At 42.8% G+C, this 27019-nt stretch overlaps 1 protein-coding gene across 12 annotated transcripts in view; it reads right to left on the reverse strand.

Moving 5' to 3' along the window:
• Window positions 1-27019, reverse strand: part of LOC140916053 (uncharacterized) — a 258662-nt gene that overhangs the window by 222894 nt on the left and 8749 nt on the right. For 3 of the 12 annotated variants that reach the window (XR_012160402.1, XR_012160395.1, XM_073356978.1), the window contains exons 3-4: window positions 19853-20094; window positions 18801-18934 (exon numbers count right to left, since the gene is read on the reverse strand). The gene's annotated coding sequence lies outside the window, so the exon portion shown is untranslated. Of the gene's footprint in view, window positions 1-3451; window positions 3596-5792; window positions 6214-6562; window positions 6709-6730; window positions 8271-10502; window positions 10649-11735; window positions 12289-18298; window positions 18481-18800; window positions 18935-19852; window positions 20095-27019 lie in introns of those variants that run through there. The other 9 variants (XR_012160393.1, XR_012160398.1, XR_012160396.1 and 6 more) reach the window with 8 other exon arrangements.

The raw sequence follows: 27019 nt of genomic DNA on the forward strand, positions 1-27019 counted from the left end.
CATCAGTGGGAGGGACAGAGTTGTCAGGGTGCAGCACTGAAGTTCTGTAATCATAACAGGTGACAGATGTGTGTGAGGGATTCCTGGAGGAAACAGGGCTGAGGTTTCTGCATCCTGCAGTCTCTCTGATTTGTTTCATTGTGGCAAGAAATTCTTTTCCTTCTCACTCTCCTGTATGTGAACTTACTTCTGAAGCAGCAGAAGAGCTTTGCCAGCTAGTAGCTTGAACCTGAACTCTCTTTCTGCAGTAGAAGATATGAAGACAGAGATTTGCAGCTTCAGGTTTCTGAGTCCCAGCAATCCCTTGTGTACATTTGTCTTGAAAGAATGGAAGAAGATGGCTTTCTTTTGAGTGTTGTGTTGGGAAACAAGATGCATGCCTGCAAGATGAATACCTTGTATTCCTCCTATAGTATTTTATTTCTGTGAATATCCGATTTCATGACTTTCTAGTAATATTCACCAAGCTCATTATCAGAAGCAAGCTCCCCACAGACCTGGACACACCACCTCAAAGTGGCACCAGACCCTGACAGAACAACAGATATGCAAAACCTGCCAACGTATCTGCACTGCTACAATGATCAACACTTCCCACAACACACCTTTCAGATCCATGGGCCCGACACGTGTCTATCACAACATGTGATGTACCTCATCCAGTGCACTAAATGCCCCAACAGCAGCTATGTGGGTGAAACCTCCACACTCTCAAATGAACTCACACAGGAAAATGATAAAAGACAACAAAAAACACCCCACTCACCTGTGGGTGAACACTTTTCATAAACCAATGACTTTATATCTGACCTATCAGTCCTCATCTTCAAAGGAAACCTGCACAACACTTTCAAAAAACGAGCCTGGGAGCTTAAATTCATAACTCTGCTAGACACTAAAAATCATGGACTGAACAGAGACACTGGATTTATGGCTTATTACAACAATCTGTAACCCACTAACCCCCTCTTTTTGTGCTATGACTGCAGAGGTGTTAACAGGCCACTCTACCTTGAATGGTCCCTTATAATGTGTGCTAACTGCTTTTGCTAACAATCTGTTCCACCTTACATTTAGCTGTGATACTGGGAGCACCTTTCATAGAGACCTGAAAAAGAGCTCCATGTGGCTCGAAAGCTTGTCTCTCTCACCAACAGAAGTTGGTCCAGTAAAAGATATTACCTCACCCACCTTCTCTCTCTACTTTCTAATAACTCAAACAATAATAAAGTTTTGCAAATATAATTTGATTTCCTTACAGTAGACCTTAAATACTCTTATTCTCTGTCTCTTATTAAATACTTATTCTCTGTCCAGTACATTTTAAGCAAAGTTACTTAATAACACAGCATCAGTCTTAATACTAATAAATATTATATATTCCCTCCCAACTGTTTGATCTCCTTCTAACTTTTCTATGTTAATGGATCACATCCTTTGTCTGCTTTCTGTGACGTAAGGGACAAAGGGTCATGTCATTTTTTTTCACTTATAATGAGGACAAAAATCAAAAGGTAGAACTTCACCAATGCCAAGTACCTGACATACTCCTTTCTCCCTCTCTTGTATAGACATACACACAAACGAGCCTCTGAGAACCATATACAGCTTCCTGCCACCTATCAGGACTTTGATTTTATAAATATAGGGAGTATATTTAAACAATAGTGTATTTTATATCACTGTATCTAGCCAAGGAAACTAATTTTTAAGCTTTGTTATTATTTCTCAATCTATAAATGTGCTCTTCATTAGTACCACACCCAGAAACTTTAGAATTCAATTCGCATACTTGTCATCTCTTTGCCTTTTTATCAGCCTATGAAGACTTCTCCATTTTTATGGATGAATTCTTTAACATTGCTTACAGCACCCAAGTCTGAATTTAGAATCTTCTTCCACACTAGTGTTTCCTTAGGCGGATCCTCCATCATATTCCAGAATCTGGATGTGCCATATAGAAACCTGTAATAAAGGTGAGTTGTTCCACTACCAACACCATTACCAGGAGCCAAAACGGCAATGTGCAGAAGTTAGATGTTGAACCACTTTTCTCCATGTAACAAGAGCAGGTTTAAAGAGAAGATTTCCATGCCATGTGGCATGGTGAAGACATATTCCCAGTTTTCTCCTGCTCTTTCACAATGCATATTTATAGGTTGCTGAATTCAGCTGAATGAATATTCCATAGGTGGAACTGTATGATTATCCTTAAAAGTCTAATATAGGCATTTTCTTTCCTTTGTTTCTGACAAACAGGGAAAAGCACACTCCATTAAATTCCTCCTGGCTAGTACAGTTTCCATTATCGGTTCTTAAGGCATATCTACACTACCTCACAGTTTGGAGTAAGGGGAGGTGAATAGCAGTGTGCACCAAAGTGCTGCACTATAACTCCACTGTGTGGACACTTCATGCACAAACTTAAAGGTCTTCAGTTCACGGTGCAAATTATGTAATATTGAATATATACAAACACATATATAAACACAGAAATAAAACCCTGCGAGCAAGTGATGACATACCTGAATTAACAATTTAATCAATTTTTAATAAAACTCTTAACATAAAAGCCACATCATGGTCCCAATACACTATTCATTTACATAGGTGTAAATCAGGAGTAACATCACTGAAGTCAAAGGATTTATGTAGGAATAAAAGCAGAGCCAGTATTACCATGTTGAAAGGGAAACCCAAATTCATTGAGGTGCTCATAGGGCTGTCAAGGAATTAATTGTGGCCCTTGATTCTCCGGGTTGATCTGCACTCCCTTGAGAACTAGCCCTTAGCACAGCTGGAGCACAGCATGCTTTAGCCACACTACCAGAACTGTCAATCTCAAGTCTTTAAAATTATGAGATTGGTTTAAAGACCATGAAATTTTAAAACAAATAATACATGTGAGGTTCTTTCTGTTTACCTTCTGGCCGTTTAGACTTTAGGGTTCACATTTTTAAACTTTTCTCTGTAGTCCTACATCTCTCCCACCTCAACATGCCCAGGTGCTGTGGCAGAAGTGGGTAATGGTGCAAGAGTCAGTTATGCCCCTGTATACTGGTGGATGGGATCATCAGCCTGGGACAAACAATCAGACACACCCAGTTCCATTTACAGCCCCTTTTCTCAAGACTCTGTTTATATTCCAACACAAAACAAAAGGAAATGCAGCTGAGATTATGGGACCCTCTGATAACAAAAGGGTCTGAACATCCCCAGCCTGAGGGTCCACAGGGCCTCCTCACCCTCAACAACTGCAGCCACAAGAGAGAATGCTCCCAACTCTCTCTTAGTTCCCTACTTCTCGTGGTGCTTTGGCCCTTTTTTATATTCTCAAGCTAGATCAGCCAATTCCCAGTACCTGCCTGCTGGGCTTCCCTCCAGAACAGGGCCAGACAACCCTGTTACACGCACACCCCCCCACCCCCACCCCACCCCCCATCCTGCCAAAATTCTCAACTGACCTCACGCAGCTTGCTGATCCATTCTAGTAGCATAAAGGGGCCAAAACAAAAATGATAATCTGATGCAAAATCTTCCGTTCCTCTTCGCCAACCTCCTTCTAGAGAAGTAGAGTCCAGCTGTTTGTCCCTTCCTAAGATAGAGGTCTGTTTATACCAGTTTACATTTTCAAGGCTATCTTGGCAAGGAGAAGTGCCAGAAAATTACTTTTTGGGGGGGGGGGCTAAGATCCTCCTTTACATTTCTAGTTTCCCCAAATAAAAGCAGCCCACGCTATGTGCTCAAAGTGGGGCTCAAAGTCTAGCTCTGTATAAATGAGAGGAAAAATCAGGGCCTAAAACTTCCTGAAATATATGCAGTATGTCTGTGATTACTGGTGGAAATGTGCCATAACATGCGTCAACGTAATTTTGGAAGCAAAATATCCAACTGGATGGCATATTGCTAGGGTTTTTTTCCCCCTTCCCTGTGATTCTATGCAAATCTTGTAGTTTTTTCCATCTCAGAGTTGTCTGCAGCCATCAGAAACACTGACTTCTGTACATTTAGCTTTCATATGAACTTGACAAGAGCCAACACTTTTGATCGATGCAAATAATGCTGATGGAGAAATTGACAAGATTTACAGACTACAGCAGTCTGTGCCTCCCTCCTCTGCTTGTCTCCCCCACCATGCCACAGTAGACAGTCCCCAAGCAATTGTTTTCCATTTCCTCCACTGTTTGTCATTAAACCTAATTAGCCACAGGGAAGAAAGAAATCCAGGCAATATTTAACATCTTCAGTTTTCATAACAACTTGCTGCAGCTCTGTTTCATACACAAAACCATGAGTTCAACAGTCAAAAGAAAGGTGAAAGAAAACCAGAAGTTTGTTTAAATAAATCTCTTTGAATCAGAGATAAGGAACAATTTAGAGATAGAGTATTTAAACTGGACTTGTTTATTTCTGTGTTAACCTGGTTTTAAATGCATTTAGAAAAGGAAGTTTACCTTCCACTGTGTTCAGCGTTCTAAATTTTAAATTTCAGTGTGATGTAAATCCACACAACACAGAGACAGTAAAAATGATCAAGCCTTAATATTCTTTTAAAAACATAGGCTGGCCATTACTTTTTTAGCAAGATTTTTGCTTGCTTTATCAGTTTAACAACTGTGATGTGTCTCTGGACTATAGGGCTAATATAATTAAATCCTATTAACACATCAGGAATAAAATCCTTTAATAGACATATGAGGCTTTGAGAGGCAGCTCATTCCTAAGCAGATTTAATATCCTTAAATTAAGCAAATGTGAATAGGAGAATGAATCTTATTAAATCTGATTAAATTTAAAAATTATTGGTTTCTTAATGTAATAAATTATCCAGTACAGGCTAGAACAAATAATATAGACCAGTTTCACATAACTCCACTCCATAACAAGTGACAAATGAAATTAAGTGTGACTGTGGGGCAAAAAGGAAGGTCTTTTTATAAAAGTCATTTTGCGAAATGAAACACCTAAATCATTTTAACAAACATTTTGAGTGAAAAACATGTGCAAATGACAGTGTTGGAGTGGGAGTCATTATTCCTCTTCAGAAAAGGAATGGGAGATAGTGGTGCTAATGTTGGTTGTTGGTTTTTTTAAATGCCATTCTGACCAATTTGTTATAAATTTTGAAAAGAAAAGCTGCAGCTTATGTTGTTGGTAGCTTATTCCTTTTCCAGAAGGCTAATGCAAATGTAAACCATCTGCCACACATTCTGCTGATAAAGCTGTAGTACCAAACAATGGACCAACAGTATTGGAATACTAAAACATACACTGAACACTAAAAAAAAGTTTGAAAAGGATTTTAACTTCCACCAAATGTACTTTTTCACTCTTCTTCCATCCAAAAACAAGTTATATGTAACATATAACAAGTAACATGATTACAGAGATTTAGGAAGAGGCAAGGATTTCTATTTAAATCTTATACTAAAGTACAAGTCAAGTTAAATCATTAAAATAAACAAATACATAACAGCTTACAAACTTAGCTTACTGATTTTGTTAAATGAAAACTGATCTAAATCATTAACAATTGAATACTGCATACATTTTTCTTTAATATGTTAGTCGTGGATTATTTTAAAGGGTGCTGGACACCCATTCAAAATCCATCAGTTCGACTAACAATAGTCTAATGCAGTGGTTCTCAAAGCTGGTCCCTTGCCCACAGCCCCCATTGGCCTGGAGCGGCAAACCGCGGCCAGTGGGAGCCGCGATTGGCCGAACCTGCGGACACAGTAGGTAAACAAACCGGTCCGGCCCGCCAGGTGCTTTCTCTGAACAAGTGGCGGACCGGCTTTGAGAATCACTGGTCTAATGTACTTTTGGGAAGGCAATACTAAAATTCCAGAATAGTGGGCCTGATCCAAAGTCCATTGAAGTAGATGAAAAGATTCCCATTGGCTCCAGTGGGCTTTGAATCAGGCCCCATGTCTGTTGTCCTGTTTTCAAGTGTGCAAGCAGAGGGAGGGTTTAATTCAAAAGCGCCTGAGAAAACAAACATTCTAAAATGTTATCTAACTTATCCTCGAACAACACAAAGACATTTGTATCAAAATAATTTGCTATGAATGTAGACAAATGAGTGGAAAAGAAAAATACTATAGCAATTTCTTCATAGCCATATTAAAAATCAACACATGACAAACCAATTCATTGTCTCAAAAATATGGGGTCTTCTGATACCATGGTGATGGGCACCAGTGTAATAACCTGGGGAGGTAAATAGATTGTACAACGTCACCATTGTGGCACTATTTTATTCTTGTAAAATACTCTAGTACTAATGAAACTAAGTTGAGTACAACACATATTGCATAATAAATGCAATACTACAATATACTTTAAAGTTTTTTCTGTGAAAAGTGAGTGTCCACCACAGTAGATTTAAAACAAAGTGGTCTGAAGCCAGAATGGTTTAGAGCACAATTGGCAACACCAATCATGTGCTGATTATTCACACACAGGATGGAAAGAATGGTATTTAATCATGACAATCATATCTGCTCTAAAATTTGGTATCAGTAACATAGGAAATATTTCGCAAAAACTGTTTACATACCTGTACATTAATGTTGATGTAATTTCAAATAGATAAATAGGCATTATTCAAAAGGATATGGAAGAACCCACTTTAAAACCTCAAGGATGATTATACAATCTTGCCATGTGATCTCCATATGCACACTAATGATTTGAGTGGATATCCTATGAAAAAACATAGTATTTCAATGAAATGACAAATCTGTTTATTTCATGAAAAACATATGCTATGTTAATTTTTGAAGGATACCATCTCCCACTTAACATAAATTCACTCTGAGGAAATCCACTAATCTCTGAGTGGAATGTGTATATTTTAGATCTCCAGTTCTTTTTTCCTAGTTCTCTTTCTACTTAATTATTTATTAAATCTGAATAACAAATAAATGTATGTTCAACAAAGCAAAATAGGTTATTCCAGAATAAAATACATCTATTTTGCCAGAATTCCTCTCTCTTTAAATCTGAAGAAAAAAAACCAGAGAGAGTGTTCTGGTTGTTTTTTAGATGGATGACAGATTTTGTTCTAATTAATCTAGAGCACTGTGTATAGAAATGACTGCAAAAGCAAACATGTCTATTAACAAAAAGCAGTGATTACTGCTTGGCATTCAGCCAGTAACTCTACATAACCAATGAATTGATGCCTGCAACTGTCTCAGTGCCATATGGGTTCTGCTGTAGCAATGAATTGGATCCAACGCAAGGTTAAGATGTGTCAAATTTAACTGGGGTTTAATTGATACTGGTAAAGAGGCTCTAAATAAAGAAACAGTGTGTGTGCTATTAGAAACAGGCTGCATGTCAGCCTGCATCCCCCAGCTTGTTGGCAAGAAAACTACACTGAGATATCCAGGAAGTTTCCAAACTCTACTTCTTTCAATAAAAAGAGAGAGAGAGAATGCACAAAACTTCAGGTTAACAAGTTTACCAGCATCTAATTGTTACTGAAGAGATACTAATCAGGTGTACATTACGACAATCCTAATTTGTTTTTGCTATACTAATTAATCTCCTTTTACAGTGAAGGCAGTCATTTTGGCAAACTATACATTCATGTTAATACGTCTATCTTCTCATGCAAAAAACTGCATTAAGAGAATGGCATGTTTGCAAGGTTCAGCACTGAAGAGCCAGGAACTGGCAAAGTTCTGTATAAGCAATACAATGTATTAGTTAATTACAGGATGACTTACTTTTCTCAAACAGTAGTAACAGAATACGATACAATCTTTACACAATCTTTTTTTTTTTAATTGTTATGTTACTCCCACTCCTTTCTTTGTCTCAATAGACCTTGTATACAAAGGGCCGCATCTTTTGACCTTTATGCTTAAAATTGTTCAACGGTACTGGACTGGTGCCCAGCAGTCTGAAAAGCTAGGAGCTACAGAGATGGCTGTTGTGGTCCCCTTGCTCTTGGGCTGCACTGGGGTCAAATAGCAGGCCATCTAAATCTGGTCCATTGAGTATAATACAGTCAAGATTGAAAAAGAGCATCCTCCATGTATCCTACAGCAATCTTAAAATGAGTTTATGCCCACTTTATCCTTCCCAGGGCCAAAATCCTGACCCCATTGAAGTCAATAGCAACACTCCCATAGATTTTATTGGAGCCAGGATTGTGGCTCAGACTTGTGCATGGGCCCAGCACTTTATCACTGTCCGGCGTGCAGATAGGCCAATGGCTCCTCCTGGATACAGTTGTACATACTCTCAGAGTCCTGCTAAGATAAGCATGTAAATATAAGCAAAGGTCAAGCAGATCTGATAATATTTTATAAAAATTCAAGACGTACAAATGTTTGAACCTTCCCAGTTTGAAATATCTAATTTTTATCGGAAAAGTTTTTCTACAACTCCAAAATGGAAATCTGGCAGCAAAGCTCACTAATAATCTGGGGAGGGGGGAACATATGAATGCCCTAAACTCCCACAGAAAATCATACAAACTTCTAGAAAGCTTTTAGACGTTGTTAAAATGCCCCCTCTCACCTTCACTTCAGACTGTGCTTCAGTAATCTATCTAAAACTGCAGTGATTTCCACTAAAATCTTCTTGTAGTTCAAATTCCGACTTTCAGATCTGGACAGGTAAATGTGCAGCTGTCTTGAACAACAAATAGTAGTATTTATATAATGTTTTCCCCTCTTCCTGATCACTGGTGAGGGAAACTGAGATACAGAGCAGTTAAAATGACTTGTCCAAGGAATGTAAAGGACTACCAGTTCAGTGCCCGAACACTGTGCTACCTTGCTGCCCTCATGTCCCCTAATGAAGAGCATATTTGAATAAGAACAAAACATGCCCCATCTTGAGAATTACTCAGTGTCTTCAAAACTCATCAAAGCCAATGGGAGTTAAGGGTGTTCAGCACTTCCCAAGGTCATCCATATTTTACAGGATCTACAAGGCTATATTCCATCAAGATATTGCACTTTATAAAGAGTGAATTTCAAAAACATTAGAAGTAGGATCAAATTAAATACTCAAATTTTGAGTGGTTAGCTAAATGTAAGAGCTCAGTATTATTATTAATAAACAATATTTCAAAGTTATCTGAACTTCTTTGAATCTCACAAAAGGGTTCACTTTCAGTTTGGGATGAAAACATAGGTCAATTCTTATTTTATCTAAACCATTTCACCCAACCCTACTTAAGGTAACAACAATAAAACACAACAGAAATTTTCAGAAATGACTGCAGACACCTTAAAGGGGACTTTCAGAGGGTAGCTGTTGAGCCATTTCTGAATATTCATCCCCTTTTAAGGTGTCTCAAGTTGGGCACCCAAAAAGTGAGACACCCAGAATCACTAACCACTTTTGTGGCTCACGCTGATCTTTAATTACTTAAATGAAATTTCCATAAATGTTGTGAAACTGACATAGAAGAGCATGAGACAATTTTTTTAAGACTGGATAAATTTCTCAAACCAAGACTGCAGGAAGCTACTGTACAATCTTTAGGAAGTATTCTTCTAGTAATATGTACACACACAACTAAAACAAAATGTACCTATTTGTGGCTCGGTTTGAATTAACAATCTACTGTACATCTGAGCAATCCATGGCTAAAGTGGAAGGTTACATGCTGGTCTCAAATGCATATAATTAGAAAGATGAAATAGCAAGTCAAGGAGAATGATGCCTATTAATCAAAGCTTTTAGTTAAACTATCTCAGCACTGTGTTCTTATTAGGTATCTCCCTTATTTAAGTAGCAGGAACACCATATAATTTGAATTCCTTCAGAAATTTCTGTGCTTTTTCCTCCAAAATCACTACACTGAACATCAGTGTTTACAACCTACAATTCAGTTTTGCGTTCCTACCTCAAGCCGTATCAACCAATTTTTCTAAAACAACCATTTACTCTTTCCCCAGCATCTTATGCCTTTCTATCTTCCATTACTTCTCAGCTATTCTGTCAACTTTTTGTAATAATATCTTATTTGTGCAGCTTACTTTCTTTTTTTAATTTTCTAATCTTTTTGATTGAATATTGGTACATTTTGCCACACGTAAAAATGTTTTAAAATAAATTGTAACAATTTCTGTTTGCCCTGCTCTGCTTAGAGGGTTCTAATCCATTAGGTAGGTTTTTGTTTGTTTGTTTTTGGCATTGTTTTTAAACCTGTAGGGAATAAAGATTATGTAGAACAGCACTGTTTCTGAGATGTAACATATTAAGCAGAAGAGCTATTTATACTTAAGAGACAGGGCACCATTATTTATACTTTAAAAGGCCTCCTAGGTTGGAAACAGAAGAAAAATTACTGTATCTATAGAGCCAATTCTTGATATTTGTCAGAAAGATGTAACAGAGTCGTTGTTCTAAAATTCTCTATATGCAGGAACTTCAATCAATACACTTCTACAAATAAACGTTTACCAGGGAAAAAACTTCTGTGTTGCTTATTAACGTTCAGTAGTATTATGTGCTATAAATTTTTAACCAAAATGTGCAACCCAATCTTATGTAGCCTATAACATAAACAATGAAAAAATTATTTACTACTGTACTTTTAATGCTTCACTGAATAGCTCACCTGGAAACTGAGCTAGATTTTCTTCCTCTCTGTCCTTTGAAAGAATGTATGTGTCTGAGAGACAAGATTGCCATGTTACTGCCAATTCTCTAATACACAGTCTTGTACACTGGAAATCAGTATGGAACACTGCACTCACATCTCCTGTAACTTTTTACAGCCTTTAAATTGCCAGTCTTCTGACTACATTTCTTCAAACAATATTGCCATCTGACTGATATCAATCAAACAGTACTGCCCTATGATGTCAGGACTCACAGAGTCATGTCACTTGACTGAATTCTGATTACCTCTGTATTCAGGAAAATAAATGTGATTTTTTTTTTTTAGATCACAGCCATGAGCTGTGAGTATTTAATAAAAGCAATTCTGACTTCTCATTTGGAAAGAATAATGCCAAAAATATTACCCTTGGGCATATCTGCCTCCAGAGAAGCTTCTTCCTTTGTGTACTCTATTTAGTTAATCTTCATGAAGCTAGGCAAGTTTCTAGCAGCTGATGATAAAAATGCAGAAGTTTAACCTCTGATTTAAGTTTTGATCTGCCATAGGCCAAACTGGCTCACAAATCTCCCACACGCCCCTAGTACTACAGAGGAGGAGCTGTACTCGGTAAACATTCCCTGTGCTATTTTCTACTATGCTGTGATAGGGCAGATTCCATCAGCTATCTTTTTTTCTTTTAATTGAGTGCTTGTTGAAGCATGACTCAAAGATAGGAGCCCTGGCTCAGAAATAAAAATTGGAGCTCAAATTCCCCATTGCTTAATTCAGACAGGGAAAGAATCCTATTGGTTTTGCAGGGCTTGGGGAGCAATGTGCAGAAGTTCCACCCTGAGGCATTAGAATTGCTGCTCAAGGTGAGTGCTGCAGCCACCTAGACAACATGGAGGTGGAAGGGGGCAAGAAGCGGGCAGGGACATGTCAGGAGGCATTTGCCCACAAAACTGTGTTGAACATTAGACTCATAATGAGGAATTCTCAGATCCTTTGGAGAAACCAACTTTTGAAATTTTTTTCCTGCATCTCCCTTTGTCCCTTTGTGTCTCATCTCTCCATTTTTTTCTCCTCTCTGATTTCACACATATACCCCATTCCCAACAAACAAACAAAATAAACAGAACTTATAGAGGTAATTTACCTTTATAGTGCATCCAACTCCTGGATCCTGCCACAGTGTTACTTTTTGTCCTGCTCCAGTGTTGCCAGTTCTGCTGCTCCTCTGCCCCCAAATCCTGTCTGTAACCTGGTCTACACTAGGAGTTGAGGTTGAATTTAGCAGCGTTAAATCGATTTGATCCTGCACCCGTCCACACGTCAAAGCCCTTTTTTTCGACTTAAAGGGCTCTTAAAATCGATTTCCTTACTCCACCCCCGACAAGGGGATTAGCGCTGAAATCGGCCTTGCTGGGTCGAATTTGGGGTACTGTGGATGCAAGTAGATGGTATTGGCCTCCAGGAGCTATCCCAGAGTGCTCCATTGTCATCGCTCTGGACAGGACTCTCAACCCAGATGCACTGGCCAGGTAGACAGGAAAAGGCCCGCAAACTTTTGAATTTCAATTTCCTGTTTGACCAGCGTGGCAAGCTGCAGGTGACCATGCAGAGCTCTTCAGCAGAGGTGACCATGATGGAGTCCCAGAATCGCAAAAGAGCTCCAGCTTGGACCAAACGGGAGGTACGGGATCTGATCGCTGTATGGGGAGAGGAATCCGTGCTATCAGAACTCCATTCCAGTTTTCGAAATGCCAAAACATTTGCCAAAATCTCCCAGGGCATGAAGGACAGAGGCCATCACAGGGACCCGAAGCAGTGCCGTGTGAAACTGAAGGAGCTGAGGCAAGCCTACCAGAAAACCAGAGAGGCGAACAGCCGCTCCGGGTCCGAACCCCAAACATGCCGCTTCTATGATGAGCTGCATGCCATTTTAGGGGGTTCAGCCACCACTACCCCAGCCGTGTTGTTTGACTCCTTCAATGGAGATGGAGGCAACACGGAAGCAGGTTTTGGGGACGAGGAAGATGATGATGATGAGGTTGTAGATAGCGCACAGCAAGCAAGCGGAGAAACCATTTTTCCCAACAGCCAGGAACTGTTTCTCACCCTGGACCTGGAGCCAGTACCCCCGAACCCACCCAAGGCTGCCTCCTGGACCCGCCAGGCGGAGAAGGGACCTGTGGTGAGTATACCTTTTAAAATACTATACGTGGTTTAGAAGCAAGCATGTTTAATGATTAATTTGCCCTGGCATTCGTGGCTCTCCTGGATATACTCCCAAAGCCTTTGCAAAAGGTTTCTGGGGAGGGCAGCCTTATTCCATCCACAAAGTAGGACATTTTACCACTCCAGGCCAGTAGCAAGTACTCGGGAATCACTGTAGAACAAAGCATTGCAGTGTATGTTTGCTGGCGTTCAAACAACATCCGTTCTTTATCTCTCTGTGTTATCCTCAGGAGAGCGATATCATTCATGTCACCTGGTTGAAATAGGGTGCATTTCTTAAGGGGACACTCAGAGGTGCCCGTTCCTGCTGGGCTGTTTGCCTGTAGCTGAACAGAAATGTTCCCCCTTTTTGCCACGGGGAGGGTAGAGGGGCTAGCCACGCACTGGGGGGAGGCAAAGTGAGACCTTGTAACGAAAGCACATGTGCTATGTATGTAATGTTAACAGCAAGGTTTACCATGAAAGAGTGTACCCATTGTTCTAGAAAATGTGTCTGTCTTTTTAAATACCACTGTCCCTTTTTTTCTCTCCACCAGCTGCATCTGTTTCAAGAATCACAGGATCTTCTCCTTCCCAGAGGCTAGCGAAGATTAGAAGGTGAAAAAAACGCACTTGTGATGAAATGTTCTCTGAGCTCATGCTGTCCTCCCACACTGACAGAGCACAGACGAATGCGTGGAGGCAGACAATGTAAGAGTGCAGGAAAGCACAAAATGACCAGGAGGAGAGGTGGTGGGCTGAAGAGACGGCTGAAGCTGAAAGGTGGCGGCAGCGTGATGAGAGGAGGCAGGATTCAATGCTGAGGCTGCTGGAGGATCAAACCAATATGCTCCAGCATATGGTTGAGCTGCAGGAAAGGCAGCTGGAGCACAGACCACCGTTACAGCCCCTGTGTAACCAACCGCCCTCCTCCCCAAGTTCCATAGCCTCCTCACCCAGACGCCCAAGAACGCGGTGCGGGGGCCTCCAGCCACCCAGCCACTCCACCCTAGAGGATTGCCCAAGCAACAGAAGACTGGCATTCAATAAGCTTTAAAGTTTTAAACTTTTAAACTGCTGTGTGGCCTTGTCCTTCCCTCCTCCACCACCCCTCCTGGTGCTTCTCTCCTCTACCACCCCTCCTGGGCTACCTTGGTAGTTATCCCCCTATTTATGTGATGAATGAATAAAGAATGCATAAATGTGAAGCAACAATGATGTCAAGAATTATAACATTCATTAACCAGTCAGAGAACACTTCAATCTCTCTGGTCACGCAATTACAGACATGAAGGTCGCTATCTTACAACAAAAAAACTTCAAATCCAGACTCCAGCGAGAAACTGCTGAATTGGAATTCATTTCCAAATTGGATACTATTAATTTAGGCTTAAATAGAGACTGGGAGTGGCTAAGTCATTATGCAAGGTAGCTTATTTCCCCTTGTTTTTTCCTACCCCCCCCCCTCCAGACGTTCTGGTTAAACTTGGATTTATGCTGGAAATGGCCCACCTTGATTATCATACACATTGTAAGGAGAGTGGTCAGTTTGGATGAGCTATTACCAGCAGGAGAGTGAGTTTGTGTGTGTGTGGGGGGGGGGGTTGAGAAGACCTGGATTTGTGCTGGAAATGGCCCACCTTGATTATCATGCACATTGTAGGGAGAGTGGTCACTTTGGATAAGCTATTACCAGCAGGAGAGTGAGTTTGTGTGTGTGTGTGTGTTTGGGGGGTGTGAGAAAACCTGGATTTGTGCTGGAAATGGCCCACCTTGATTTTCATACACGTTGTAAAGAGAGTGGTCACTTTGGATGGGCTATTACCAGCAGGAGAGTGAGTTTGGGGGGGGGGGTGAGAAAACCTGGATTTGTGCTGGAAATGGCCCAACTTGATTATCATACACATTGTAAGGAGAGTGATCACTTTAGATAAGCTATTACCAGCAGGAGAGTGGGGTGGGAGGAGGTATTGTTTCATGGTCTCTGTGTATATAATGTCTTCTGCAGTTTCCACAGTATGCATCCGATGAAGTGAGCTGTAGCTCACAAAAGCTTATGCTCAAATAAATTGGTTAGTCTCTAAGGTGCCACAAGTACTCCTTTTCTTTTTGCGAATACAGACTAACACGGCTGTTACTCTGAAACCTGTCTTTATTGCCTCTGCAAGTGGTGATCGAAGGGAGAAGGAGAGGGTGGTTAGCTTACAGGGAAGTAGAGTTAACCAAGGGGCGGGGGGTTTCATCAAGGAGAAACAAACGGAACTTTCACACCGTAGCCTGGCCAGTCATGAAACTGGTTTTCAAAGCTTCTCTGATGCGCACCGCGCCCTCCTGTGCTCTTTTAACTGCCCTGGTGTCTGGCTGCGCGTAACCAGCAGCCAGGTGATTTGCCTCAACCTCCCACCCCGCCATAAACGTCTTCCCCTTACTCTCACAGATATTGTGGAATGCACAGCAAACAGTAATACCAGTGGGAATGTTGGTTTTGCTGAGGTCTAACCAAGACAGTGAACTGCACCAGCGTGCTTTTAAATGTCCAAATGCACATCCTACCACAATTCTCCACTTGTTCAGCCTGTAGTTGAACAGCTCCTGACTACTGTCCAGGCTGCCTGTATATGGCTTCATGAGCCATGGCATTAAGGGGTAGGCTGGGTCCCCAAGGATAATTATAGGCATTTCAAAATCCCCAAAGGTTATTTTCTGGTCTGGTCTGGGAATAAAGTCCCTTCTTGCAGCTTTTGAAACAGACCAGAGTTCCTGAAGATGCGAGTGTCATGTATCTTTCCCAGCCATCCCACATTGATGTTGGTGAAACGTCCCTTGTGATCCACCAGTGCTTGCAACACTATTGAAAAGTACCCCTTGCGGTTTATATACTCACTGGCTTAGTGTTCCGGTGCCAAGATAGGGATATGGGTTCCATCTATGGCCCCACCACGGTTAGGGAATCCCATTGCAGCAAAGCCATCCACTATGACCTGCACATTTCCCAGGGTCCCTACCCTTGATAGCAGCAGATCTTTGATTACGTTGTCTACTTAGAATCATAGAATCATAGAATATCAGGGTTGGAAGGGACCCCTGAAGGTCATCTAGTCCAACCCCCTGCTCGAAGCAGGACCAATTCCCAGTTAAATCATCCCAGCCAGGGCTTTGTCAAGCCTGACCTTAAAAACCTCTAAGGAAGGAGATTCTACCACCTCCCTAGGTAACGCATTCCAGTGTTTCACCACCCTCTTAGTGAAAAAGTTTTTCCTAATATCCAATCTAAACCTCCCCCACTGCAACTTGAGACCATTACTCCTCGTTCTGTCATCTGCTACCATTAAGAACAGTCTAGAGCCATCCTCTTTGGAACCCCCTTTCAGGTAGTTGAAAGCAGCTATCAAATCCCCCCTCATTCTTCTCTTCTGCAGGCTAAACAATTGCATCACAGCAGCCCCCACAGTAGATTTGCCCACTCCAAACTGATTCCCGACTGACTAGTAGCTGTTTGGCGTTGCAAGCTTCCACAGGGCTATTGCCACTCGCTTCTCAGCTGTGAGGGCTGCTCTCATCTTGGTATTCTTGTGCCTCAGGGCAGGGGAAAGCAAGTCACAAAGTTCCATGAAAGCGCCCTTACGCATGTGAAAGTTTCGCAACCACTGGGAATCGTCCCAGACCTGCAACACTATGCGGTCCCACCAGTCTGTGCTTGTTTCCCGAGCCCAGAATCGGCGTTCCACCACATGAACCTGCCCCATTAGCACCATGATGCCCACATGGCGAGGGCCCATGCTTTGAGAGAAGTCTGTGTCCATGTCCTCATCACTCACATCACCACACTGACGTCGCCTACTCGCCCAGTATCGCTTTGCCAGGTTCTGGTGCTGCATATACTGCTGGATAATGCTTGTGGTGTTTAATGTGCTCCTAATTGTCAAAGTGATCTGAACGAGCTCCATGCTTGCCGTGGTATGGCGTCTGCACAGAAAAAGGCGCGGAACGATTGTCTGCCGTTGCCCTGACGGAGGGAGGGGCGACTGACGACATGGCTTACAGGGTTGGCTTACAGGGAATTAAAAATCAACAAAGGGGGTGGCTTTGCGAGAAACTGAATGGCCCCCTTAAGGACAGAACTCAAAACTGGGTTTAGCAGGCCATTGATTTCACAGAGGGAGAGAGGGAGGAGAAAATGAATACAAAACAATTCTGGTCTATTTCTTGTTTTGAGCCACTTCATCTATCTTTATACATCTTGCTGGCGGCAGACTGTGCAGTACGACCGCTAGCCATTGTCAACACCTGGGTGCTCGGCAGAAGACGGTGCAGTATGACTACTGGCCATCATCTTCTGCTAGCTGCAGATTAAAAGACAGTGCGGGACTGAATCGCCACGAGACGAAACAAGGGAAATGACCTGGCTGAGTCACTCCCATGTTTGCTCAGGCGCCCGGTTAAAAGAGCACCCAGGACTACGTCAATGACGGCTACCAGTCATACTGCACTGTCTGCTGCCAAAAGGCAATAAACTGTTGCTGTGTAGCAATGCAGTACCACGTCTGCCAGCACCCAGGAGACATACAGTGACAGTGAGCTGAGCGGGCTCCATGCTTGCCATGGTATGCCGCCTGCACAGGTAACTCAAGAAAAAAGGCGCAAAATGATTGTCTGCCCTTGCTTTCACAGAGAGAGGGAGGGAACGGGGGCCTGACAATATGTACCCAGAACCACCCGCGACAATGTTTTAGCCCCATCAGGCACTGGGATTTCTACCCAGAATTCAAATGGGCAGCGGAGATTGCGGGAACTGTGGGATAGCCACCCACAGTGCAACGCTCCGGAAGTCAACGGCTGTCTCGGTACTGTGGACCCACTCCGCTGATTACTTGCACTTAGAGCATTTGTGTGGGGACACACACAATCAACTGTATAAAAACACTTTCTACAAAACCAACTTCTATAAATTCGACCTAATTTCGTACTGTAGACATAGCCTGTGTCTCTTCAACTGGACTCCACTTCTGCAGGAATCTACTACTTTAAAAAACAATGTCTCTTTTCCTGTGTGACTTCTACAAACTCTACAAGAAATACACACACACACATCCTGCCACCTCCTCCTCTACATGGCATTGGGCCAGAACTGCTCCTCCAAATTGGCTGAGAATCCAAACCAGCCTCCTTGCAAGGAACTACATGGATCCCCTGCTCATACACATCACACATAAAGCTTCCATAATCCTAGCTGCAAGGGCAGCTCCCATTGGGCCACTTTATTTAAAGAGCCCCCTCTTTACCCAATCAAAGATAATTGCTTAGGTAGAAGTAATGACCAGTAACAATCGCAGTGCCATGAGTAATTGGTGGATACATATGAGGGACCACACCCACAACCAAATTGGGATTGAGAATAAACTTCTTGGAGAGTAAAAATTGCCTGCAGTTAAAATGTTCTGGTGTTTAATATTACACAGCACTGTAAGCAGTGAATCACCATTTTAGTTATTCTCACCCTCCTCTGTTCTCCATTTTGGACAGGCTACTTGTTGTCCCTTTGTTCCAATTTGGTGCCCTTTTTCCAAGTACTTGTCCCTGATTTGACAGTCACAGCTTTGTTGGTGTTTGAAATTCTTTAGGTGGTTGTGTAAGTAACGGATATTGTAATCTGAGTGGATACTGCTGGCAAGTCTGCCCAATAACTAGAAAGAGTGGGAAAGGACAGGTAATCAGTGTGAAAATCTATATGCTAGTGGCAGCCTGTGTTTATGTGTCAGCTAGGGTTGCCAACCTTCCAGGATTGGCCTGGAGCCTCCAGGTATTAAAGATTAATTTTTAATGAAAGATTATGTCATGTGATTAAATCTCCAGGAATACGTCCAACCAAAATTGGCAACCCTAGTCTCATCGGGGAAAGCAGGGCTAGCTGGTAAGTACTATAGGACTCGGGGAAAGCAGGGGTCGCTCTGTTAGTACTGAAGAAGGTCACAGAAGGAGAAGACAGAAGACCAGTGTGACCTACCATCATTCCTGATCCTGTCCTTGGCAGAGGTGTTCCTGACGGCGAGTTCATGAGCAGTGGCTCTGGGTTCCTGGCGATGGTTCCTGGTCAAGAGTTCAGGGTTCTTGGTTGGGCCAGTGTGCTCACCTTGGTTCCTGCACAGATACAGTATTGTGTTTATGGTCTGTATATACTTGTTGCATACTCTTGTTTTGGGGTTTGGGTTCAGCCTTCATGCCTTTATTGTATTAAACCTATTGAGTGGTTTGTTAATAAAATCCCTTTTGGTTAAGTATATCACTGTGATACTTTTCACTGTAGGGGAAGGTTAGTGGAGGTGGGAGGCTGACAGTTGATAGATGCTGTTAGGGGGGCAACCTAAGATGGGAGAAGTCCTATTGATTTGGATTCCTTACTGCCCAGGCAGTTCAGGAGAAGTAAATGGTGTAACTCTGGGTGAACTGTGTAATGACAAAATCAGCCTGAACTTTTAAGTGGCTAGATTAGTCATAAAAGTGCTAAGTGTAGTAAAACCTGCACCAAAGCAAGAGGCCTATACACCACCACCAAAAGTATTGTAACCCATATTGCCACACCCTTGTCCTCCAAAGGAAATGGTACTCTCCTATTTCCAGAGACCCTATTGCTTTGCAGTAGCTCTTTTTCACTTAATTTTTTACTTTAATAACTGCTCTGAAGTCACTTAGGATGGGATTCTCAAAACACTCAATATTGACCTAACACTACGCCATTGAAATCCATGGAAGTTTTACCATTATTTCAGTGGACACAAAGTTAAACCAACATTAAATGCTTTTGAAAATCCCACTGTTACAATACAATCCAGAACGTTATTTGATAGCAAACCATCAGTGAAGAAAAGCAAAACCAAAGCACCTTCTGTGTACTTCTCAGCTCACACACAGTCTTTTAAATGAGCAGCTTGTTTAACTGTTCATCATAACTTGGTCATTTACCTAATAATATGAAGATTCTTCACTCTTCATATTATTAGGCTTTCTCTAAACTAGTCCAGTTCTCATAATTTATGTTTTCGCTTAAACTGTGCCCACCTTCTGCTTGTGTCTCTCATGAAAACTCAAGTTTTTGCCAGTACTTAGCTTGTGTACCGGTTGCACACTCATTCAGTCATTGCTGCTAATCTGTGAAGTTCCTTGGCAGATGAACTGTTTCTTTGGATGGGTCATTTGTCCAGGAATGGCATATGTCACAAGACAGATCAAATTCCCTAAATGCTGAATTCATTCCCAGCCAGTAAATACATCTCTGTGCCCTTGCAGACAACCTTCAGTCCCTGAGGGGAAGAAGAATACATTTTTATCAAATCCATCTTTAACACTCGTGGTGTAACTACACCCACTCGCTTATAGGTTGGACCTCTTCAAACAATTTGTTCATTCCTGATGTGGAAAAACAGGATGACTTAAAAAAAATGACTTGTTTTGATTCTCACCATCCAAAATGTTCACAGGGAATATTTCAGGGATCCAGTCAGTTTCTTATCTAACTGAACTTCTCTCAATCTTTCCCCAGAAACAGACATCTATGAACAGTCACAACATCAGCTTCTATCTTTGGGTCAATGAAACATTCCCTGCCCTGATTTTCAACCAGCAGTTTGTCCTCACCTGAGCTGCACAAGTTTCTTAAAATCATACTTTGGGAATCACTTTAGAGACACAATATACTTCTATTGGTAAGCTATATGAAGACAGGATAATATGAAACCTGGCTGTGCCAGTACCACTGTTAGATGTTACACTGCATGACCATGCTTCAGATCATAGAATATTACATGTGTAGAGCTGAAAGCGACCTCAGCAGATCATCCAGTTCAGTCCCCTGCACTCAAGGTAGGACTAAGTAATAACTAGCCCATTCATAAAAGGTGTTTTTGTAACTTGTTCTTAAACACCTCCAATGACGGAGATTCCACAACCTCCCTAGGCAATTTGTGCTCACCTAACCTGACAGGAAGTTTTTCCTAATATCCAGCCTAAACCTCCCTTGCTGCAATTTAAGCCCATTGCTTCTTGTCCTATCCTTGGAGGTTAAGGAGAACAATTTTTCCTTCTCCTCCTTGTAACATTTTATGTACTTGAAAACTGTTCTCACGTCCTCCCTCAGTCTTCTCTTCTCCAGACTAAACAAACCCAATTTTTTCAATCTTCCCTCATAGGTCATGTTTTCTAGACCTTTAATAATTTTTGTTGCTCTCGTCTGGACTTTCTCCAATTTGTCCACATCTTTCCTAAAATGTGGCACTCAGAACTGGACACAATTCTCCAGTTGAGGCTTAATCAGCATGGAGTAGAGTGGAAGAATTACTTCTTGTGTCATGCTCACAAGACTCCTGCTGATACATCCCAGAATGATGTTTGCTTTTTTTTGCAACAGTGTGCTACTGTTGACCCATATTTAGCTTGTGATCCACTATAACTCCCAGATCCCTTTCTGCAGTACTCCTTCCTAGGCAATCATTTCCCATTTTGTATGTGTGAAATTGGTTGTTCCTTCTTAAGTGGAGTACTTTGCATTTGTCCTTATTGAATTTCATCCTATTTACTTCTCCAGTTTATCTAGATCATTTTGAGTTTTAATCCTATACTCCAAAGCACTTGCAACCCCTTCCAGCTTGGTAGTGTCCACAAACTGTATACATTTACTCTCTATGCTATTATCTGAATCATTAATGAAGACATTGAACAGAACCAGGACCAATCCCTGCGGGACCCCACTAAATATGCTCCTCCAGGTTGATTGTGAACCACTGATAACTATTCTCTGGGAACTATTTTTCAACCAGTTATTACCCACCTTATAGTAGCTCCATCTAGGTTGCATTTCCCCAGTTTTTTTATGAGAAGGTCATGAGAGACAGTATCACAAGCTTACTAAAGTCAAGATATATCACATCTACGGCTTCCCCCCCATCCCTTTGTTACCCTGTCAAAGAAAGCTATTAGATTGGTCTGACATGATTTCTTCTTGACAAATCCATGTTGACTATCACTTATCACTAAGGCTACGATTTAGTCATTTTTAGTAAAAGTCATGGACAGGTCACAAGCAATAAACAAAAATTCACGGCCTGTGACCTGTCCATGACCTGTACTAAATACCCCTGAGTAAATCTGGGTGCTCTGGGAGGCTCCAGGGGCAGATCTGCTGCTCTGGACAGGGGGCTCTGGGGTGCCCACTGGTGCTGCGGGCTCCGTGGAACCTGCTGGTACTCGTGGCGGGGAGGCCTGGGGGCACCCGCTGGTGCTGGGGAGGGGCCTCAGGGGCACCCGCTGGTGTACATGCTGGTGCTCAGAGGGACTCTTGGGCGCCCACTGGTGCTGGGGGCTCTGGGGCACCTGCTGGTACTGGGGGAGGGCCTCCGGGACACCTGCTGGTTCTGGGGGAGACCTCTGGGGTGCCCACTGGTGCTGGGGGAGGCTCCAGGGCACCCACTAGTGCTCGGGGGGAAGGCTCCTGAATGCCCGCTGGTGCTCGGGGTGGGAGGGCAGCCTGGGACTACTGCTGCTGCTGCTAGCAAGGGGCAGCCCAGAACCTTCTCCGCCGCTGCTGGCAAGGGGTGGTCCGGGACTCCTGCAGCTGCTGCTGGAGGTGGGGGGGCAGCCAGGGACCGCTGCTGCGGCTCGGTGGGGGCAGTGCACATAGCCCCAGGGCCACCAGAGCTGCTTGGTCAGCTCCGGGGTCAGTCGCACCTGCTGGCTGCAGAAGTCAAAGAGGTCCCAGAAAGTCACATAATCTGTGACCTCCATGACAGACTTGCAGCCTTACTTATCACTTTATTATCTACTAGATATTTGAAAATTTATTTCTTGATTATTTGCTCCATTATCTTTCCAGGTTCAGAAGTTAAGCTGACTGGTCTGTAAATCCCTGGGTTGCCTTATTCCCCTTTTATAGATTGGCACTATATTTGCCCTCTTCCAGTACTCTGGAATCTCCCACATCTTCCATGAGTTTTTGAAGATAATCGCTAATGGCTCAGATATCTGCACAGTCAGCTACTTGAGTATTTGAGGATGTATTTCATCAGGCCCTTTTGACTTGAAGACCTCTAATGTATCTAAGTAATTTTTAACTTGTTCTTTCCTTATTTTAGGCTCAAATCCTACCTCATTTTCACTGGCGCTCACTATGTTAGACGTGCAATTGCTACTAGCCTTTTAGGTGAAAACTGAAACAAAAAAAGTCAAAGAGCGCTTCCGCCATTTCCACATTTTCTGTTATTGTCTTTGCTCCCTCATTGAGTAATGGGCCTGCCCCATCCTTGGTCACCCTCTTGTTTCTAATGTGTCATTAAAACATGACATATCTACATTGTTTGTGTCTTCACACTTGTATCAGCTTTACTCCCAGGCTTCCTTTTATGGACCATATTGAAAGCAAACCCGTCCTTTGAGTTATATACTACATTATGAGAGAAGCATCAGTGTTAGCTCTCTACTTCTGCAGAAGCTCATTCCTATACCTACATGCAGTCCCACCCCACTTGGAAACTTCGCATGCTTTTAAAATACATCATGAATGTCAAATCTGTATCCTTTACTCCATCTACTAGCCGACTTCTATTCTCTGATTAAGCACATTTAAGCAGAGATACCAAAGGAAATTTTTCAAGGATTGAAATAAAAATCATGGGATAGGTGCAGAACTGAGGCTTGCTCAAGGTGTTATATCATGTAAGGCCAGCTGTGCTGGAGCAGCCCAACCATCTGTCACTGATCAAAATCCTGCACTACTATTTAATTCTGGTACACAAGCCATGTGTGTGTTTTCTAAAACCTGTGAAAAATCTTATGCTTATTGTATTAGGAAATGATGTACTGCTTTCCATTTGAAAACACGAAAAGGTTTTAGTTCTAGGAAATCATTATACTTTGCACTTTCCCAGGTACTCAGCCAGTCTGCCTTTTTTATCTAGGGCTACATTTCCTCTTTATCATAAACAAAGAGAAATAGATGAGCTCAAGCCTCTAAATCCTCAGAATAGTAACCACATGTATGGAGTGCTTAACAACTGGCAGAGCACAGCTGGTGAACGGAGATGGAAAAGCAACAAGAGTGGTTGAGAAAACCCTTTAAGGTTAATTATCAAATCTTATGTGCACCCTAAAAACTGCATTGCAAAGAAATGATATTGGTGATGCATTACTGTAGCAGACATTCCTCCCTCTGAGGCTATGTCTATACCACAGCGGCTACAGTGACACTGTAGCACCATAATGTACACTGAGGGAAGGGCTTTTCTGTCAGTGTAGTTAATCCACCTTCCAAAAGGCAGTAGCCAGAAGAATTCTTCCATGGCCCTAGCTGTATCTAGTAGGGGGTTAGGTCAACCTAACTAGATCACACAGGACATCAAAAAAAAAATTTAACAGGTCAGTCTAATGTTTAGGTGTAGACCTGCCATCACTACTGGAAACAATACCCAAGGCAGGTCTCACTCTGCACTAGACCTGGTATCTTCTGGAAGAACAACAATATCTGAGTCCTCAACATTTGTGTCTATTAAAGATCTCGTTGGATTTTTTTTTCCAAGAATAGGGATATTACACTTCGGTGTCCTGACCACCAATCTGGGCATTTATATCCTGACTTCCTTACTTCCTCTCGTGGTTTCAGTTGGATATGGTATTCTTCTTTACTTCCCACCTGAACTGTTGTGTAGTTTTTCTATAAAGCTAAACTGCAACACCTCTAGAAGTGGCTGCATTTCATGGATGCTGTTGGTGAAATAATTCATATATATATATATATATATATATAGGCCAGGATCCTGCAAAATGTAATGCAGAAGCAGACATTTGCACCTGCACTGAAATCAATGGAACTCCACATAGGCACAAGTGTCTGTCCAAGCAGAGCCCTGGCAGGATCAGAGCTATGGTTTGTAAAATGATAAGGGTGCCTTTGGGATGGACAGTGTTGTACAAATGTAAGAATGAAAGATACCACTCCAGATAGGATTCTATTTTCCAAGTGTAAGAACTTCCACACTATATGGCCCTGCCTATATTAGGGGCATTTTTCAAAAATTGACCACAGATGTTAACACTGGGCCTCCAGATGCCAATGCAGGGTAAGATGACACGGTCCTTAAAATTGTGATAGCTAGGGCTCCCTGTCTGTGATCAGATCCCTGTGTTGTTAACACTGTTGGAACTGAACCACTGTTACAAATGGTGGGAACTTTGTTTAACACTGTCCTAGTGTAGATGGCACCTATGTTTTCAGCAACAAAACCTGCCTGTATGCGAGCCAAACTCTCCTAAGAGTTAGTGATTAACTTTTTAGCGCAAGCTCAGTCAGTGTTTTCTGGATTTATATTTCTTCTTTACCAGTATGGGAATCTGACCATAAATTTTAAGGGTATTATTGCTTCTATTGTGAGAGCAATGCTGAAGAACCAGGGGCTGTTGTTAGAGGGTGTACGACACTCAAATCCTCTGTGGAATAAACACAGAGGGGGACACATAAACACTGACCAGAGGGTTACACTTCAATAACCAAAAAAACTTTTCTTACACTTCAAACATGGCATGGACTTTATTCCTCCCTTAAGAGTGGTGCTTGGAGATTTTAAAATAAATATTGATTAAAAATAAAGTTATGCACATCTGAAGATGGTGTATGCTCTACTCTATTAACTTTTTAACAATGCACTGAGAAGCAATGCTTGGATGTAGACGTACACAAGCAATGCTCAGATATAGGCATACAGAAGCAAAGCTATATCTGGAGCATCACACATTTGAAATAAACACAGCTGGACTTAATTTCAAGGATTATACATTCAAATAAATGCATAAACACTCCTATATTAGTGTGAGAACATTCAAATAAAAAGCACACTCAGAGCATTTGTTTGAATGTGCAACTGTTTGATAATTCCAACAAATGTACTCAGTGGGTCAAATTTTGTACTCAGAGATATGTCAGTTCATCTCCCACGGAAACCAGTGGTGCTAATCTGCTTCTTTTCGAGACAGGCTCAAGTGAAAACATAGAATCACTGGACTGAAAGGGACCTCAAGAGGTGATCTAGTCCAGTCCCCTCCATTCATGGCAGGACAAAGTATTATCTAGACCAGTGGTTCTCAAAGCCAGTCCACCGCTTGTTCAGGGAAAGCCCCTGGCAGGCCGGACCGGTTTGTTTACCTGCCGCATCCGCAGGCCAATCACGGCTCCCACTGGCCACGGTTCGCCGCTCCAGGCCAACGGGGGCTGCGGGAAGCGGCGTGGGCCAAGGGACATGCTGGCCGCCCTTCCCGCAGCCCCCATTGGCCTGGAGCAGCGAACCGCAGCCAGTGGGAGCCGCGATCGGCCAAACCTGCTGACAAGGCAGGTAAACAAACCGGTCCAGCCTGCCAGGGCCTTTCTCTGAACAAGCGGTGGACTGGCTTTCTCCAGGTTGTCCAGAACATTTTGAATTTTAATCCTATCCTCCAAAGCACTTGCAACCCCTCCCAGCTTGGTGTAATCCACAAACCTTATAAGAGTAATCTCTCTACCATTATCTAAATCAGGGTGGGCAAACTTTTGGCCCGAGGGCCACATCTGGGTGGGGAAATTGCATGCAGGGCCATGAATATAGGGCTAGGGCTGGGGCAGAGGGTTGGGGTGCGGGGTGCAGGAGGGGTTTGGAGTGCAGGCTCCAGCCCGGCACCGCTTACCTCAAGCGGCTCCAGGGTGCCAGTGGCACAAAGCGGGGCTCAGGCAGGCTCCCTGCCTGCGTGCCCTGGCCCCGCGCCACTCCCTGAAGCAGCACCGTGTCCCTGTGGCTCCCAGGCACAGAGGGCTCCGCGCTCTGCCTTCACCTGCGGGTACCTCCCCTGAAGCTCCCATTGGCTGAAGTTCCCCATTCTCGGCCAATGGGAGCTGCGGGGGGCGGTGCCTGCAGGCGAGGGCAGCACGCAGAGCCCTCTGCACCCCCTCTCCCAGGGGCCACAGGGATATGGTGCTGGCCGCTTCTGAGAGCCTGCCTTAGCCCCATGGTGCCACGGGTGGTGGCAATCCCTCGGGCCGGATCCAAAGCCCTGATGGGCTGCATCCAGCCTGCAGGCCGTAGTTTGCCCACCCTGATCTAAAACATTGATGAAGATATTGAACAGAACAGGACCCAGAACTGATACCTGCCAGACCCCACCTGTTACGCCGTCTAGCATGACTGTGAACCACTGATAAATACTCTCTGGGAACAG

This window comes from Lepidochelys kempii, chromosome 8 (assembly GCF_965140265.1).
Source record: "Lepidochelys kempii isolate rLepKem1 chromosome 8, rLepKem1.hap2, whole genome shotgun sequence".
Classification (NCBI taxonomy): domain Eukaryota; kingdom Metazoa; phylum Chordata; order Testudines; family Cheloniidae; genus Lepidochelys; species Lepidochelys kempii.